Source organism: Fukomys damarensis, unplaced genomic scaffold (genome assembly GCF_012274545.1).
Source record: "Fukomys damarensis isolate Sample0158 unplaced genomic scaffold, DMR_v1.0_HiC HiC_scaffold_3, whole genome shotgun sequence".
Taxonomy (NCBI): domain Eukaryota; kingdom Metazoa; phylum Chordata; class Mammalia; order Rodentia; family Bathyergidae; genus Fukomys; species Fukomys damarensis.
In genome coordinates this window covers 2,973,790-2,991,641 of record NW_022900915.1, presented here as the reverse complement: position 1 = coordinate 2,991,641, position 17,852 = coordinate 2,973,790, and the positions used below count along the sequence as shown (strand labels likewise).

Here is a 17,852-nt window from a genome sequence, read left to right as displayed (position 1 = left end):
AATTACTGATTAAAAACCCGGAAAAAAAAAAAAAAAAAAAAAAGTACAAATTCTCATGCATGAACAGTAATAGGTTCAAAATAGAAACAAGAAGATCTCAATTATGGTCCCAGACAGAAAGATTATAGAAACAAACTTTATAAAGAATATGCAAAACATTACAACATGAAAATTGTTTAGAATCTGTTTAAAGGCACAATAAAAGCCTCCAATAAATTATAATCTTTTTTCTAAAAAATAAAAAAAAGAAACTGTGCTACCCTATTAGCCTGGAAACACATAAAGCTAGACAGAAATATTCTCACAAAGAACAGTGAGGAATTTTACCATATAATAGAGCAGATACCAATTCATATCATTTTAATCATGTCCCAGGAATATGCAGAAAACAACCAGTGGGAGAGAAAGCTCAGAAATAGACGCAAATATATATGGGCATGATCATAAAGAGAGCCTTTGAAGCCAGTGGTATAAAGACAACGTTTGATAAATCTGTGATAATCAGACAATCATTTGAAAAAAGTAATACTATATCTCCAAAACACTACTTACATAAAAATAAACTCCAGATGGATAGAAGATTTAAAGTAAACAATGAAGCCATAAGAGTACTGGATAAAAACATGATTGAATTTATTTATAACCTGGGAATTAGAAGGATCTTTCTTAGCAATACAACATTTAGAAACTATAAATTTGATAATCTAGACAACTGTTAAACAAATAATCCCTTTCTGCAAAGCCTAAAACATGATGAACAACAGTAAAAACACTCGAGAAACAATAAACCCATGATCATTTTAAAAACTATCTAATTTTAGGAAAAAACCTTACAAATTGACTTTTGAATCGGAATGAAATGGAGAAAGGGTGAGCGGGGAAAGAGGGTGTGAAAAGAATTAAGATGTGTTATGTTCACGTATCCATGGTGGGAGTAATAATTAGGTACTACAAGTGCACCAACGAAAAAGGTGTTTTAAGTATCATAGAACAGCAAGGAAAAGAACAAAAAGGTAGTTTGAAAAAAAAAAAACAAAAACAAAAACCTAGTTAACATTTGAAAAAGCTTTAATTTTCTTGTCCCTCAAACTTAGAATGAAAAAAATTAAGAAAAAGTTTGTGTACTGAGTACAAATACATATGTACACTGTTTATAACATTTACTTCAAATATGGCATATAACTATATACAATAATAATAATTTAAAAACTGAACACAACTCTGAAATCACTCTGTCCTATATGAATAGTAAAATATCCCTACATTTAAACCTAATCTTGTCTCCAAAACCTGCATCTTGATATCAATTCACTCTCATAAATTGACGTATACCAAGTATTTTCTTTTAAAACCATCTTATGACTCAACAAAGATGCTGATAGGGTGATTATTTACACATCAACATTAGGTAAAACAGCTCTGTTAGTTCACCTGGCTGACATCTTCATCCAGACAATTCAACTACACAGTTTATATCATAGTCTTTTGTCTGGGGACATTTAAAATGACTAAATCTCAGCATATACAGCATTCTCCTGAAATATTTTTCTATAAAAGTTATTGTTCTATAATTTCCGAGTTTGACGCCCACAGCATTTTTTTTCTAGAAACTGTATCTAACCCTTAAGTGTCATGTTAATCTGATCTTTCCTAGCTGAAGATTCTTTGTTGATCCATGATCAACATTAAGAATATTAAAAATGACATCACTTCAAAGTCACTTTCTTTTTGCAGGCAGAAAAATCACTGCTGGTAGAAGGTAAGTGCTTACAATTGTACATGTTTTTAAAATACTTCCATGAAAAATGTCTTTGTAAATTATCTGTATCTTGGGCATGGATTAATTTACTTGCTGCTGATGTTAAGCCTCTACCCACTATTGTTTTCCACGCAAGCCATGTGCACATTTTCATGGGCGTAGCATGAGAATCCTGAGTAAGTGCCAATACTCTGTATGTTTCACTTTAAAGACTGTGTGTATTAGTAGTATGTCCTTATTTGTAATAAAATACTATTCTTGCTTTTACACTTATAAGGTTGCAATGAATATATGTCATATGGAACATGAAACACGGAAGATAAACACACACACAACCTCCATTCTATGTTGTTTCTAAGAGTTCAAGTTCAAAAATAATTCTGTGACTAAGGGAGATCATTAGTATTCGTCTTTCTTAACTGTGCTTACTTCCCTCACTGTAATGTCCTCAGGATTCATCTACACTGTCTCAGATGCTGACTAGCATCCCACTGTTTGTACATATCATACTTTCATTATCTACGTATTTGTTGATGGACATGTAGGTTGATTTAATATCTTGGCTATCATGGATACTGCTACAGTGGGACATGGAGCATGGGAATACGGATCTCTTTGACAGGCTATGGATTTCATTTCCTTTGGATACATGCCCAGAAGGGGGACTGCTGGATCATGGGGTAATTCTATTTGTGATTTACTTGAGGAACCTCATACTGTTTTGCATAATAGCTACACTGATTTACATTCCTACCAAAACTGCACAATGGTTCTTCTTGCTATATGTCATTACCAACATTTAAATTTTATTTTTCAATAAAAGACATTTTTATAAATGCAAGGTATTTTAATTTGCATTTCTCTGATGATTCATGGTGTTGAATATTTTCTCATTACCCATTAGCCACTTTTATATTATATCTTCTTTTATGAGAAATCTCCATTGAGGTCTTTTGAATATTTTTTAGTCAACTGTTGTGTATTTATTTTGCGTGTTTTTTATTATTATGGGTTTTTTTTGCTTCTTTATATAATTTGAATATCAACCTCTTATTAAATGCATGGTTACAAATGTTTTCTCCCATTCCATAGGTTTTCTCTTGATCCTGTGAATTGTTTCCTACAGTGTGCAGAAGCTTTTTTCATTTAATCCAATCACATTTGTCCTTTTTATTTTTTATTTTTGAGACAGGGTCACATCACAGAGTGCAGAATGGCCTTGAACTTACTACATAGCCTACCCTGGCCTCCAACTGCACTATCCCTGCCTCAGCTTCCTGGGGTGCTAGCACTATAGGCATTTGCCACCATGTCTCGCTATCTACTTTGGTTTTATCTGTTTGGGGGCAGGAAGATCACATCCAAAAAGACCTTTGCCAAGATCAGTGTCAAGAAGAGTCTCTCCTATGTTTCTTCTAGTGCTTTTGCAATTTCAGATCTTACATATATGCCTGCAATGTATTTTTGGTTTATTTTTGATCGTAGGATAAAGTTGCTCAATTTCATTCTGCTGCATTTTGATATTGTGTTTTTTCACCATCACTTATCGAGTAGACTGCGTTTTCCTCTGTACTTTTGTATCTTGACGCTTTGTCAAAATTTCCTTGACATAAATTACAATATTGAACTTTAACATGTATTATGAATATTTGGAGGCTTGTATATAATTGACATTTTCCTTTACCTCCTTTTGCCAGATGTTTTTAACTGCATTTTAAACAGACTAATCTGTGGCACTCAAACAGCAGATGAATTGCAACTGATATTTCAAGAAACACTGTCAAACACAAACATTTTCTTAGAGGCCCAGAGTGGCAGCACCGATTAATTTTCTTTCTTTTTTCCTTTCTTCTATCTTCTCTTTGTCTGTCCTTCCTTTATCCTTCCCTACTTTCCTCCCTCTGTCTTTTTTATGCCCTTCGGCATAAAGGGAAATGATGTCAGGTGAAAGCAAAGGGTGCAGCCTCTTTGAAATGGGGGCAATGTGAATAAATAGAACTAAGTATATGTTTTGCTCTTTTCACAATTTCTCTAAAAGAAAATGATGTGATCACCCATTTCTGAGCTTTAACTAATTAATTCATATTTACTTATTAATAGTACTAATACTTATACTGAATTATAAGTTTTGGATTGAAAACGTCAGCAAATTATATCTAGATGATAATTTCCCCATCTATGGAAAACTATAGCATGCATCATGATTAATAGCAAGAGACTGAGCATTCTTTCACATCCAGGAGGAAAATGAAGAGATCTGCAGTGCATTTGCCAATGGAAACTGTACTTCAAGTTCTATCTATTGTAGCAAGGCAAAAAGTAAATACAGACATACTGTTTGCTAAGAGGGAAGTAAAACTGACTTCATTTGTGGATGGCATGACTGTCTACACTAAAAAAAAATCCTTGCAACTACAAACCAAACTGCTAACACTAAGGAATAAACTTAAAAAGATCAATGGATAAATGATCGATATTTAAAAGTAAATTTTATTTATATATAATTGAAGAACTAATTGGAAAACATTTTTAAATTGCATTATATGTTCTATTGTTTCACAGGAAATTACCGCAGATTTAGTGCATTAAAACTTTAACAAACATTTATAATCTCATACAATTTCTCTGGACCAGGAATTTGAAACAATTGGCTGAGAGATTCAGGCTTGGGGTCTCTCAAGGAATTGCAGTTTATATGCAATACAGGTGGTAGTATTGCAGATAGGTAAGTTAGAAATTACTGTAAGGCAGTTAGACAAAGCTGGGCCTTCCGCATAGAACACAAATGAGGCTCATTCAGTGGTTAGCATTAAAAAAAGAAAGAGATACTACTTCCCCTAGAGATGAATAGCAGTGATTGATGTTCTAAAAAGACAACAATCTCCCCAGCCCATTTCCTTTCCAGAAATTCCTTGTACATAACTTACTTTCCCATTTTATCCCTATTTAATCAATATTATGTCAGCGATTACCCTTGTAATCTTATTGGTTGATCATGGTTTTGTCTCACCTCATGCCCACTTTGTAATTTTTTGTCTCACCTTGAACCCACCTCACCTCGTGGTTTTGCTCAATAAAACACCTTTGAAAAGCAAGAAAGGCAGGCAACCCACTTTCCGGGCCCTCTTCTGTCTCTCTTAGACAGAAGCTATCTTTTACTCAATAATTTTTTTCCTACTCTTAACCTCCATTGTTCCTAGAATTTATTCTTTGATTTTAGAGAACACGAACTCATTTTTCAGATATATCACAGGTCTGGGAGTTACATCTCTTCCCCCTACACCAGTAGTATTTTGAAGAGTGGAAGATCTACTTTTTCAAGAAGCTTAGCTCACTTGGCTAGAAAGATATGCTTAGGTACTGGAAAGAAGCCTTAGTTTCCCCACAACATGTACCTCTCAATTGCGTCTCTTAGGGGTCCCCATGACATGGCAGTAGCTTTGTCCAGAGAGATGATCTAAAGGACATTAAGGCACCTTGGAAGTCCCATTTGGTCATTCTCCCACGTGCTGCTATATGGGCCAGCTTTATTCAATGGGGAATATCTGTTCAAGCACAAACATAGTATTATAGACAGTGAGCTAGGCAGGAGTATTACAGGCAGTGAGATAGGGTTAGGTCCTCCAGCGGGTCAGCAGAAAGGTGAAATACACCACAACTGCCGAAAACCAGGCCTCCAGATAAAGACAGGATGACCAGATCTACATATTTCCTCAAAGAACAAACACTGGGCCTAAAGAAGGCTAGATGGACATGGGCCACCTCTGGATCCACCACTTCCTAGGAGAATCCTTGTCCCTTCCATCCACGCTTTTTAGGTGACTTGTTTCCCAGGTGGGCCGCCGTTATCTAAGCAACTATACTTGAAATTTTATCAGAATTTCAAAGCTGTGGCTCACATTGTATCCCTGTGGTGTTCACCCTATAAAACTCCTCTGTAGAGTTCAGTTCCCCAGGCGTCCCACTCAGGTACCTCCCGTCCCCCTCAGGAGCCTTTCTATCAATAAATATCTTCCTGCTCTTAACCTCCATTGTTGCTAGGGCTCCTTCTTGAATTTCTAGAGAACAAAAACTTGGTGTATCGTACCATTAGCAGGTTGGGAAATATAATATCACACATTTCTACTCCATTACTATTTACTGTAGTAACAGTAAGACATGAAAATCTTTGAAAAATTTCTTTGAAGCTGATTACAATACCAAAAACATTTTTTCAATGTAGAAATAGACAAGCAGCATGTAAGGCTCTATCCTAAAGCTACAAAACACTGCTCTGAGAATTTAAATAATTCCTAAATAGATAAAAACAAACTGTCACTCAACTTACGTTTGTATCCTTCTTAAATTAATCTGCTGAAATCTGAAGCCCTAGTAGATGGCATTTAGAGGTGTAATTTAGGATATCCTGTCAGGAGGGTTAGAATTCCCAAGATGGGATTAGAGAAGAGGAAAGAAGAGGAAGAGGAGGAGGAGAAGGAGGAAGAGGAAGAAGAGAGCTAGCCTGCTGTGTTTATGTCATGTGAGGGTACCAAAAGAAGTTTGTTGTCTGTGGCCAAGAAGGCATTCTCTAGAACCTGGTCATGATCTTGACTTTCTCAGACTCCAGAATTGTGATAAGTAAATTTCTGTTGCATACAAGTTGCCTAGTTTATAATGCTTTTATAAAGCATCATGAAATATTATGCTATGTTAATAGACTGGATGGATCAATGATGTTTAAGTGTCATTTCTTCTCAAATTAACGTGTGATACAAATTCAATGAAAGCCTAATCAGAATTATATGTAGAAATTGACATTTTGATTCTAGAATTCATAGGGAAATTCAATATCCTTGAAAAAGAGAAGAGCTGGAGAATATACACTATTTGATTTCAAATCTTAAAAAAAAAAACTAGAGTACACTGTCAAGAAAGCTACAAAGTCAGACAAATAGTTCCATTAAACAGAATACAGGGTCCAAAACTGGATATGTATGTGTACAAGTAAATGATCCCCTCCATCCCAACTCAAACGACACACAGAGTTAGATCAAGATGGATTATAGACCTAAAATGTGAGAGCTAACGCTTAAAACTCTGGAAGGAAAGAAGATATTCTTATGACATTGTGGCAGGCAGTGATCTCTTAGAGAGAATGTAATGAGTATTAATCACTTAAAAATAAGGAACAAAAACTTTGATTTCATCCAAACTAGACCTAATACCACAGCTCCAAAAATTAGAAAGACTGGAAGAAATATTTGTTATTTTTATAAATGGTAAAAGATTCATATTCAGTCTATGTGAAAAACTACTGAAACTCAGTCCCAAATATTGGTGGTGCAATTATAAAAAGGTATAATTACTTCAGAATTCATTTCAGCATTTTTTACAGTTAACATGCATTTAGCATACAGTTAGACAATTCACTTCAGTACACTCTCCTGGTAGAAGTTAAAGCAGGCCATAATAAAGCTTATTCTTGGAAATTTATAAAAGCTTTAATCATAATAATAAAATAATAAAAATAGTGATATCAACAGGAGAATAGATAAACATATTTTAATGTATCTACACATTGGAAAACTATCAGAAAGTAATAAAATGATATCACATAGCATGGAAGAAGTTTAGTAACATTACGATGGCTGGAAAAACAGTAGATGTGAAAGAATAACACGCACGACTCCTTTTATGTGAGATTTAATAACAAGTAAAACAAATACATGGTGTCACAAACTGGAATGGTGGTTTCCTACGAGGGGTAGAAGTTGACTGGAATGAATGGACACGAAGTGACTTTGCTGACCCCAAGTCCTTTCGTCAGGAGTAATTTTTGTAACACCACATGGGTGCAATGCTACCAACTGCCATCAAATATAGCTGTTCAGCTAATATTGGTCCAACAGGGCAGTGAATCACATAGCAAGGGTATATGGAAAAAAGGAATTATTAGAAAGGGGTGGATCTGATGCTCTGGCCACCCACCTGGGTGACTGATGCCCAGCTGGACTTTCTGGATTAGATGGTGCTAATTACAGTATTAGCTTGGTTATGGCTTAGGGAAGCAGGTAGACCCGCCTCTCCCTTAGGAGACAGGTAGGCCTGGTCCTTGTGTCTTTATATTGAGCCTGGCCTTTTTAAGATGTACCTCTAGCCACTTATCCTTCCTGTTGACTTCTTTGAGAGCTAGCTCCCTCTCTATCCATTATTTGTGTGTGTGTGTGTGTGTGTGTGTGCCGGGGATTGAACTCGGGTCCTTGTGTTTGCAAGGCAGGCCAATGAACCGCTGAGCTAAATCTCTGGCCCTATATCCATTAATTTTTATCTAACTTAGCTGCCTATAGTACTCAGGAGACTGTGCATAACCTGCTGGACATGTCCCCTGTGACCTGTGTAAAATGAAACCCACGTTTCATTAAGATGGCAGGAGGGCTCAACAGAAGATAGAACTGGTGGTGTCCTGCTCTATCATCTGTCAGATGGCTTCTGGTTGGATTTGTCCACTCGAACAAATTGTAGGAAGAGAGAAGAGAGAAATCAGGATTGTTTCTCCTTCACTCTCTCCGTGGGAGAATGTCTCTAACCACAGCTATGCCTCATTCCATTTATGGACCCAGCTTTCACAAAATAACACCTACTCCTGGGCTCCTTAATCCTGCATGGACACTCCAGCCCCAGCACAGTAGCTGCTCACTATTGTTGCTAAGCCAGGAGTTGCCTCACATCTGCTACTGTCTTTTCAGCATCCCCGTTCCTTGTTTGCCCCCATTCCTACATTAACTTCCTCCATCGTAAAATCACAGTACGAGTTCTATTTCTATGGAAATAAGAAAGAGTAGTACTGTATATAGATAAGTTAGTTGGAGATCTCCCAGGCATTTAGAGAGGACCACCCTCAAGGCACCAGCCCTCAAGGAGCCAACACAGGGAAGAGCCAACACGGAGAACATTTGAGGCACATTCACTGGTTAGCATTCTAAAAAGAAGAGGCACTTCTTCCCCTAGAGATAGATAGCAGTGATTGATATTCTAAATGGAAAATTCCTTGTATGGGACTTGTCATCTCATTTGATCCCCATGTAATTAATATTACCTGGGTGACTTCACTTTTAATCTGATTGGTTGCTCTTGACTTTGTCCCACCTCACGCCCACCTTGTAATTTTCCACTGGGTCTTACGGGTCTGTCCCACTTTGTACCCGCCTCACCTCATGGCTTCGCTGTATAAAACACCTTTCCAAAGTGGGACAGGAGCACAAACTGTTTTCTGGTCCCCCTTCTGCCTCACATGGGTAGAAGCTTTCATTCTCTCAATAAATTTTCACTTCTCTTAATCTCTTATGTTCCTAGAATTCATTCTTCAACTTTAGAAAATACAAATATGTGCTTCAGATACCTAGCAGGATAGGGAATTACACCGATTTCCCTTATGTAAGTAGCAAAAGGACCTGAGCACTCATCAGACCCGGCCCAGTTCATTCATGACATTTATTGTGGGTTAGTGCACATTCACATGAGAAATTCAACTGGTATAGACTTGTGCTAAAGTTCAGCTTAATAAGAAGACCAACTTTGACTTAAGGAAATGTCTAAGGGGGTGTGGGGATTAAGGAATGTTTTAAGAAGCCTTTTATTATCTACTATTGTCTCCTTAACATGTACTGAAATTAGCTTAGTGCTTCACTTAGAATAAACACTCCATAAATGTTAACTATTCTCACCTATAAAGTTTCTTGTATTATTCCTCAATAAACTGTTCGCTGGAATTTGGTAGCCCTGAGAAAAACATTGATAATTAACTTTAGGCTTAAGGGCTTATACATAAACAACTATATTAAGAAAATGTCTTAATAAATCTCACCTAGGGAAAAAAGAGAACTTCCCTAATGAACTAAAACTGTGCTTGTTCGAAACGACATCTAAATACTTCTGACGATGAAAAAGTTCTGGAAAGAGCAGTGATAGCTCCACAATATTGGGGATGTACTTAATACTGTGGAATTGTACATTTTAAAATGGTCAAATGATGGAAAATATTTTAACAAGGATTTTAAAAAACTTGAAAATTATCTAAAGAAATCATTAAATGTGGAGTTTTCAGATATCTGATAAAATTCATTTTTAAAGAATATGATCTTTAAAAGTATATGTAAATATGTGTTACTCCAGCGTTCTTCATTTCAAAGCACAATAATAAAGAAAATGTAAGAGAAAATGAGGCATAGTTTATTTCCTTTCCACTTCAGCCATCTGTTCACATTAGCCACAAAGAAGCATCCTTGTAAAATTACCACGTTATAATTCAAGTCTTCGACACGATGTACACATCGCCAAATGACTGTGGCAATGACATCATTGTAAAGGTCGTGATCACACGACAATTCAGATATGCGATCATTCAAAACATCGGTAAAGTAACCATTCTTCTTTTTTGTCAGATTGTAAATGCCTCTATTCATTCCTTATTCAAGAATCTGGCTTTTCAGAGAGAAGAGAGAATCCCAACCCAGCCACGGAGAGACAAAGCTCGGACAGGAGGAGCGCCGGGTCCTGAGGAGCAGGCGGGAGAGGAGACAGAGCCAGGCACTGTGAGCAGAGGGAGGAGATGAATGTGCATGGAGCCGGCCTAATTATCCGAGAGTGAAAGGTCGTCAGAACCAATTTGCGGCATGATGTACAAAGGTCATTATCAGACTCAGATTTTCTCTGCCCATTTAAAACACAATAAAAATAAAGTGAGTGCTTTAATAACTATGATTAGCAAAGAAAAAAAAGCATATCATTGAGCCATCTGTTTAAATATTTGTGCTACCTTAGTTTTACTCAAAACAGCGTGAAAGATGAGCAGGGAGGCAATTTTTTTCTATTTGTTTGCGTTTTAAATCCTGACATTTTCTCCACTGGTTGCTGAGATTTATAACACAGATGAAAGTGCTCCTCTGAAATTACTGCCCTTTGAAATCAATAGCACAGTATTTGTAACGACTTTCTTTTTATTATAGAGCACTTCATTATTATTTTTATTATAATTTTATGGGAGAGTCTGGAAGAGAATCCATCATTCACTTGTTTGAAGCGTCTCACTTACTCAGTGGTGCAGATGGCCGGATCTGAGGAGACTTAATCACCCTATGTTAGCGCTGCTTTGATGCTAAGAAAACGTAAACCAGGAGGCAGACAGGAAGCAGAGGGCAACAACAACATTATCTTAGTCTCCGTTGAAAACTCTATGGAAACTGATTCATTTGGGAACTTAGAATTCAACAGTACAAAGCTGGAGCTTTTTATTTATTTTTATGTTTTTCTAAAAATTAATATAATTAACATACTACCTTTCAGGGCAGGTTTTAAAGTTTTGTTTTTAACAGCATCTATCATTGCAAAATACATTTTAGTTTGTCGACACTCACAAGGACATTCATACATGTTCTGAAAGAAACATTTTAAGAAGCTGAATTTGTTATTTTCATAATTATAATGCTATTTTCTATTCTTTAAATGCCAGTCATAATCGACTAAACTATTTTAATAAATGGATCTGGGCTCTCAGTTTGAAAAAAAACTCAGCATGTTCTTTTATGGTTTAAATTAAAATGAAATATGGGTGTGAGTACTTACGTAGTATCTGGCACATAGTAAATATTTGATATTTGCAGTAGTTATTAAGAGAAGTACTTTGACTGGACTTTTACAAATTAATAGTTAAAAACAACCAGGAAATGTGCTGTATATAGAAATTAGTTCTCCGGTATTGTTTGTTTCTATTCACGCTGTTCTAGCCTTGATCTACATACTTGATTAAGAAGCTTGTCCATTATTATAGAATACCTGCATTCTTAGACAAGAAGACTATAAACCTACAAGAGAAATAGCCGTAAAACTGAGGTTTCCATTTTACTTTAACTTCCTGATTCACTTACTAATTAATTTCTCTCTATATCATACAATTCAGGCAAAATAGAGAATTATACATTCTATAAAATACTATAATTTTTTAAAGAGCTACAAAATCAAAGAAGGAAGTAAGGAAAAGGATAACAGAAAGCAGAAACACGAATGAGGAAAAAAATGAACACTACCCTAACTTTTGACTGGATGCTACATTACTCACCCTACTCAAGCTTGTAAGGAGACTTCTGAAATCGTTTAGACGACTGAAATATTTTCACCTTTGATTTGTTCAGTCATTAAATATAAATGTATTATGAGCCTATGTTCCGAACTCAAAGGACTGGAAATTGTATGCATGCTTAACTTGTTAGTTGAGTGGGATTACCTTTGTAAAATTTAATTTTTTAGTTTACCTTTTATAAATATATTTTATGCTTCTCTTGAGATGAGCCAATCCCAAATCAAAACAACACATAAGCATGCATTTCATGAAATTTTCTGAAATGTGTTCCCTTAGTTAAGAAGGAGAGTGTGAAAAATCACAATAGCATGCACTTTGAAGTTAAGCTGAGACAAGATTCATTTGTATTAGCCCTGCTGGGAACCAAGCAGAGTGCACTTTCAAGGAGATCAATGGCCAAACATGAAGAAGAGGTGATAAAAGTCAAATAAGAAAGGCAGGAAAAGATAGCTTCTCTTTCTATACACACTGATGTCATTTCCATCCAGAGGATGAAAAGAGGAGAATTTTTCATTGTGCCCTTTAATATCCACTATTCAATAAAGGTTGAATGTTACTTGTTTATCTGTGCTATAGCCGCAGACCTGTGGGATGTTTATTTTACACTAACCTCTGTAATGACAAGAAAGTAATAACAAAAATTATGAATGGGCTTAAAAATGATGGAGCCAGGCAGACGCCTGCTGTGTGAGATGGAGTGTGAGTTCATTATGCAGGAATGCTGCATCAGCAGAAGCAAATAAAAGTCAGGTAGGGAGGAGGAGTTGCCCAGCGTTTCCTTTCATTTTGTGCTCCTATTATTACCAGAAGTGGCCTCTCTGAAACTTCAAGCCCCATTTGAAGGAAATCATATTAACAGGAATTTTAGCATAAACTGGGAGAAATGACACACTACAGGACGCGGTGAGCATGGGTGGTTCTGTCAAGCACTGTTGACCTAAAGGCTTTAAACGCTGAAGCCCAATTACAGAAGTGAAAGGGTCAGAAGAGAAAATACCTGGAAAAGTACCTGTTCTCTTCCTCACCCAGCTGAGCTCAAGATAAGATTTCTCATGGTAACCCTCCTGTCAATAAGGGAAGGGAATGTACAAAGAAGTAAGATGCATGTGCAAACTATCCTCAATGAGCGGAATCATCATGTACTGCATACATCCACTAATAATAATAAAATAGCAGGACAAGCGATTATCAGTGTCACAGTGGCACACCCCTGAAATCTCCGCATTCTGGAGGCCGAGGCAGGAAGGAGGATTGTAAACAAGGTGGCGAAGACTGTAAATTAAAAATAGTGCATGAGCAAGAGTCATCTCTTCCTTGGGTGATGCCAGAAATCCGGCTATGCAGTCACCCTCATGTCTAGTTACTTAATCACAAGATTCTGGTCATCATATTCAGCAGAAAAGTTTGGGCTAAACACAGACAGGAGATGAGGTCAGTCCTTATGTCCAAGGAAGGCCTGAGCTCAGCAATCAAAGGGCCTGATTCAAACCCTGGCTCTGTTTCAGTATTGTTCCATACAATGAGCCTTGACACTCTAATCTGAGTAATAGGGATGTAAATAGTTTATGAAATCGTTGGGGAAATTAAATTAGATAATCCAGGTACAGCCTAGAATCACACATAGGCTATAACAAGCCTACAATAAATTTTCTCTTTTTTCTGTTTTATTGTAACAATCAAGTTCCTAAAGTATGTGTTTTTATGTCACCTGATATGAGTGCTTGATACAAAAGAGAAATAGTTTGATACAACCTGGAAATAGTTCCAGATTGCTTAATAAGTACTGTTTTGTGCATGATAAAATTGTGCCCCAGAGCCGGCACAGGTTGGTTAGTGAGCTATGTAATCAGACCTAAAAGCTGTGTCTCAGCTCCCCCAGACCATCCGAAGGGGTCTCACTGAAAGCAGCGGATGAATGCAAGGGAGAACTGAATGTGTGCACCAGACTCAGGTGCGCCACCTCCCCACACCTTTCTCTAAGAGCACATGATTCTGTTGCTGTCAGGGGAGCTGCTCCTTAGGGCTCCGGACACGTGAAGAATAACACCAGGGGCAAGTCTGGTGAGTGATTCCAATCAGGTATAAATTAAAGCGGAGAAAATTGTTACCCCGATCCTAAGATTAATTTTGGGTATTCTTGGGAGGAGAGGAGGGAAACAGGAAAGAGGAAGTGGGCGTAGAGAGGCAAATAGCTACGAGGGGTGGGGGCAAGGGGCAGAGAGACGGGGGAGAGATGACTGTGTAGGGCCTTTTACCTATCGGACACCAAAGCTTAACTATCGCACGGTTTCTCTTTCGGAGAAACTCAAGCTATAAATAAAGAGCAAAATGGAAGATAACAGGAAGTAGAGAGATCTTTCTCAAATGGGGAGGGTGTAAAGCGGAGGGATAGAGGGGATAGAAAGGGGGTGAAAACAGAAATGAAGGTGCGCTGTGTACACCTACCAACTCCACACAAGAAACGTAAACATGTACTGCACACATGTACTTAAAAAAAGTTCAGCTTCTGAACTATATTTTGGGATCCATGAGAAAAACAAATTCCAGGTAAATTATTTAATATCGCAGTATACACAGGTCAACTTTTCCTCGGCAGAAAATCAGTCAATCTCTTTACCTACATTAAAGCCAACAGTTGAGAAATAATAGATTAAACGTATAGAGGGCCCTGCAAGGGACATAAGACTAAAAGTCAAAACATGAATTTCAGCTGAGACTTCATGGCCTTAGGTCTCCTTCTGGTTGTAAACTTTTTTGTTTAGAAACAGAAGACTCATAGGAATACGACATAAGCAAAAAAACCACACACATATTATGGACAAAGAAAAAAATCAGACTACAATAAAACACTTGCACAAACTGACATCCTCAATATATCAAATGCTGCAGAAAGCAAGGCACCTTACTGTAGATAGCTAATTGAATAGAGGATTTGTGTGAAAGAAAACAACTGGGTACACATAATGTTGGTGTGTAATACATGAGAATAATCTTGTAGATTATTCCAACTGTAGAAACTCCTATTTATAAACAGTGAAGAAAAGAACCCAGGACAGAATAAGATAAAGGAGCACATGTAACTCATTTACATACTCAAGTTTCATGGCTTTAATGAACACCGCAGGTAAAGATAACTTTTTTTCTTCTTAGATCCATTACAAGCTGTTTATAGAGACTGAATACTATTTCAGCTAATTTGTATAGAAACACTAAAAAGGCATTTTTTTAAACAGTCTGACTTTTAACAGTGAAAGAGATTAACTAGAGCATGTGTTGAGTCTATCTACTTTTGACAGTCCAATAGCTTTCAGAAAACTCTCAAAATCTCTGACCCCAAAAGCGCCATACACATAAATAACGAATTACTTACTATTTCTACTGCTTGATGAGAATTTTCTTGGTCCAGTCAGCCATATCTCTCTGAGATAATACTGAGAGGGAAAGGCACCAAAAGGGGAACAAACTTAAATTCAATGATTGTTCTCTTTAAGATATACATTAAATGAAAAAGATATAACAGACATATTGTAGTGGACAGAAAAACATGAAACAGCATACATCTTTATTATTATCAGCACATTTGCATCAAATTTCTTACTTGTTATTAGATGTGTAGCTCAATGCATTATGGTTACTCTCTGAGAAGCCACAGCAAACCAATTCTGTTTTCTATACTCTGTTAATAAAAACCAGCACAAACTGAGACCACAAATTCCAGCTCTATCCTTGACTTTGCAGTGCTCAGTTGCCACTGTGGTACAGCCAAAAGGTTTTAACATCAGAGACAGCATTATAGAAAATTTTCCTATTGTAACAGCTGGACTCAGAGTAATCTGGGCAGTCTAGGAGACTGAGACAGGAAGATTGAAAATTAGAGTCCAGACTGAGCACTTCAGTGAATTAGGGAGACTGTGTCGGAAAGAAAGAAAGAAAAAGAAAAGAGTTGGGATGTAGTGAAGAGAAAGGGCCCTGGGTTCAATCTCCAGTAGTACAAAAACAAACAAAAAACTCAGAAAACATCTCCCAACCCTAAAAATTTCATATTGGATAAAACAGTATGGAAAGGTTATTTGTTCAGCAACGGATAAACAGAAATGAAAAAAAAAAACATTTAGAGAGATGAGATGTGTTAAAATTGTTTCCCACTGTAGTGTCTTGAGAGAGCTGTTATTCTTCTTGTAAACTTTGCAAAATTCTGACTACTATCAATCATCTTAAAGCTCACATGTTGACCTTCATTTTCTAAAAACTATGACTGTTTCAGATGGCAACCAACTTCAGACAACTAAACGGCATCTTAGTAATGAGGTGTTTGAAGGGATCGTGTTGAGTCAAACCAGGCTCCAGGTAAGTCAACATAAGCACTTTTACTTATTGTTGAAAAGTTCCATGACCATAGTTTTTGACAGAGAAAATCTGTAAGATTTCTGAATGGTTTTCTCAGAGAGAGGCAGAGTGAATATCAGGTATATTTCCCCACAGAAGGCCAAATATTTTGGCTGTAGACAAAATATTAAATATCGGGAACCATGCAAGGATTTCAGGAACAAAAATGTTTTTATTTCTTTTTGGTTTCTAATTTTTAAAAAAATGCTGGGGATTTGGCTCAGTGGTTCCACCGCCTGCCTCACAAGCTCAAGGGCCTGAGTTCGATCCTTGGTACTAAATAAATAATAAATAAACAAAAAATGACCAATTAGTGTGGTGCACTTTAAATTAAAAAAAAAATACTGAGGGTAAACCAAGAGTGGTGGTGCATACCTATAATCCCAGTACTTGGGGGTCTGAGGCAGGAGGATGCTGTGAGTTGCAGGACAGCATGGACTACACAGTGAGTTCAAGATGAGCCTGAAGTACTAGTGAGACCCTGTCTCAAACAACAACAACAACAAAAACCAAACAAAAAACTAAGGGTATGTATGCACTGTGTAGAAAAAAACACTCTCTAGTGTTTCAGACCAGAGAGGTATTAGATACATAACAGGGGACTACACTCAATTTTCCTCACAAACACTGACGCTTGAATGCAATTCTGTGATGTCTTCATGTATTTCAAATACGTGAAATAGCACATCAGCAAGTCATAATTTCTTAAGGAAACTATTTATACATTATACACATCTTTCTCCAAAGTGGTCCTTCTCTCCCATATTTTTGCAGTACTTTATTCTGAAAAGGTTTTAAGATTCAGCAATGTTGAAGGCGCATTACAGTGAACATCTGTACACTAGCACCTAAACTCTCTCATTAACATTTCACTGTGCTCGCGTTTTCCTCTTTCCATCTGTCTTCTCATCCCTCCAGACACCGATCAAGTCATCACGTTTTTCTGATGCAATTGAAAATGCGTTGCAGACACCAGTACTTTTCCTCCTAAATACTTTATCATGCATACCATTAGCTGGCACTCAACATTCACTTACAGTCTTATTCTTATGATGTTAAATTGGCGTACAACAAAAAAACATACCTTAAATGTATCTTAAATGTACATTCTGTGCTTTAAAAGATGCCAACATCTGTGTTACCAGAACTCCTAGTGTGTTGCTTGGGTTTTCGAGAAGCCCCAAGGGTTAGCTGCTTAGGGCGACCCTCAGTTTTGCACACGGGAAGATGGTGGGGGCCAAGCAGGAGGTTGTCAGGTCCCGGGAGGTGCCTTGGAAGGGGCAGTGAGTTCCAGCCCCTTCCTCCTTTTCTCTTCTTGTGAAGTGAGTGACTGGGCTGCACTAAGGGCTCCCTGCCGTGAGGTACCGCCTCACCAACAGGCCAAAAGCATCAGGTCTGCCCAGTCATAGGCTGAAACCTCAAAACTTGCAAGCCAAAATAAATCTCATGGAGATCCAAGTGTACTATATCAGGTATCTGTTACAGTAGTGGAAAACTCACACACCTACCAGAGATCAAACGATGCTGTCACTCCAGTGTACACTTTCCCAGTCAGGACTTGCCACTGGTTTCCTAGAAGCAACATCTACTTTT

At 37.2% G+C, this 17,852-nt stretch overlaps 1 long non-coding RNA gene across 2 annotated transcripts in view; it reads left to right on the top strand.

Moving 5' to 3' along the window:
- Positions 1-16,210, top strand: part of LOC104864329 — a 46,421-nt gene extending 30,211 nt beyond the window's left edge. For both annotated transcript variants that reach the window (XR_780851.2, XR_780852.2), the window contains exons 3-4: positions 10,228-10,423; positions 16,138-16,210. This is a non-coding gene — a long non-coding RNA (uncharacterized LOC104864329). The remainder of the gene's footprint in view (positions 1-10,227; positions 10,424-16,137) is intronic.
- Positions 16,211-17,852: the final 1,642 nt, after the last annotated feature.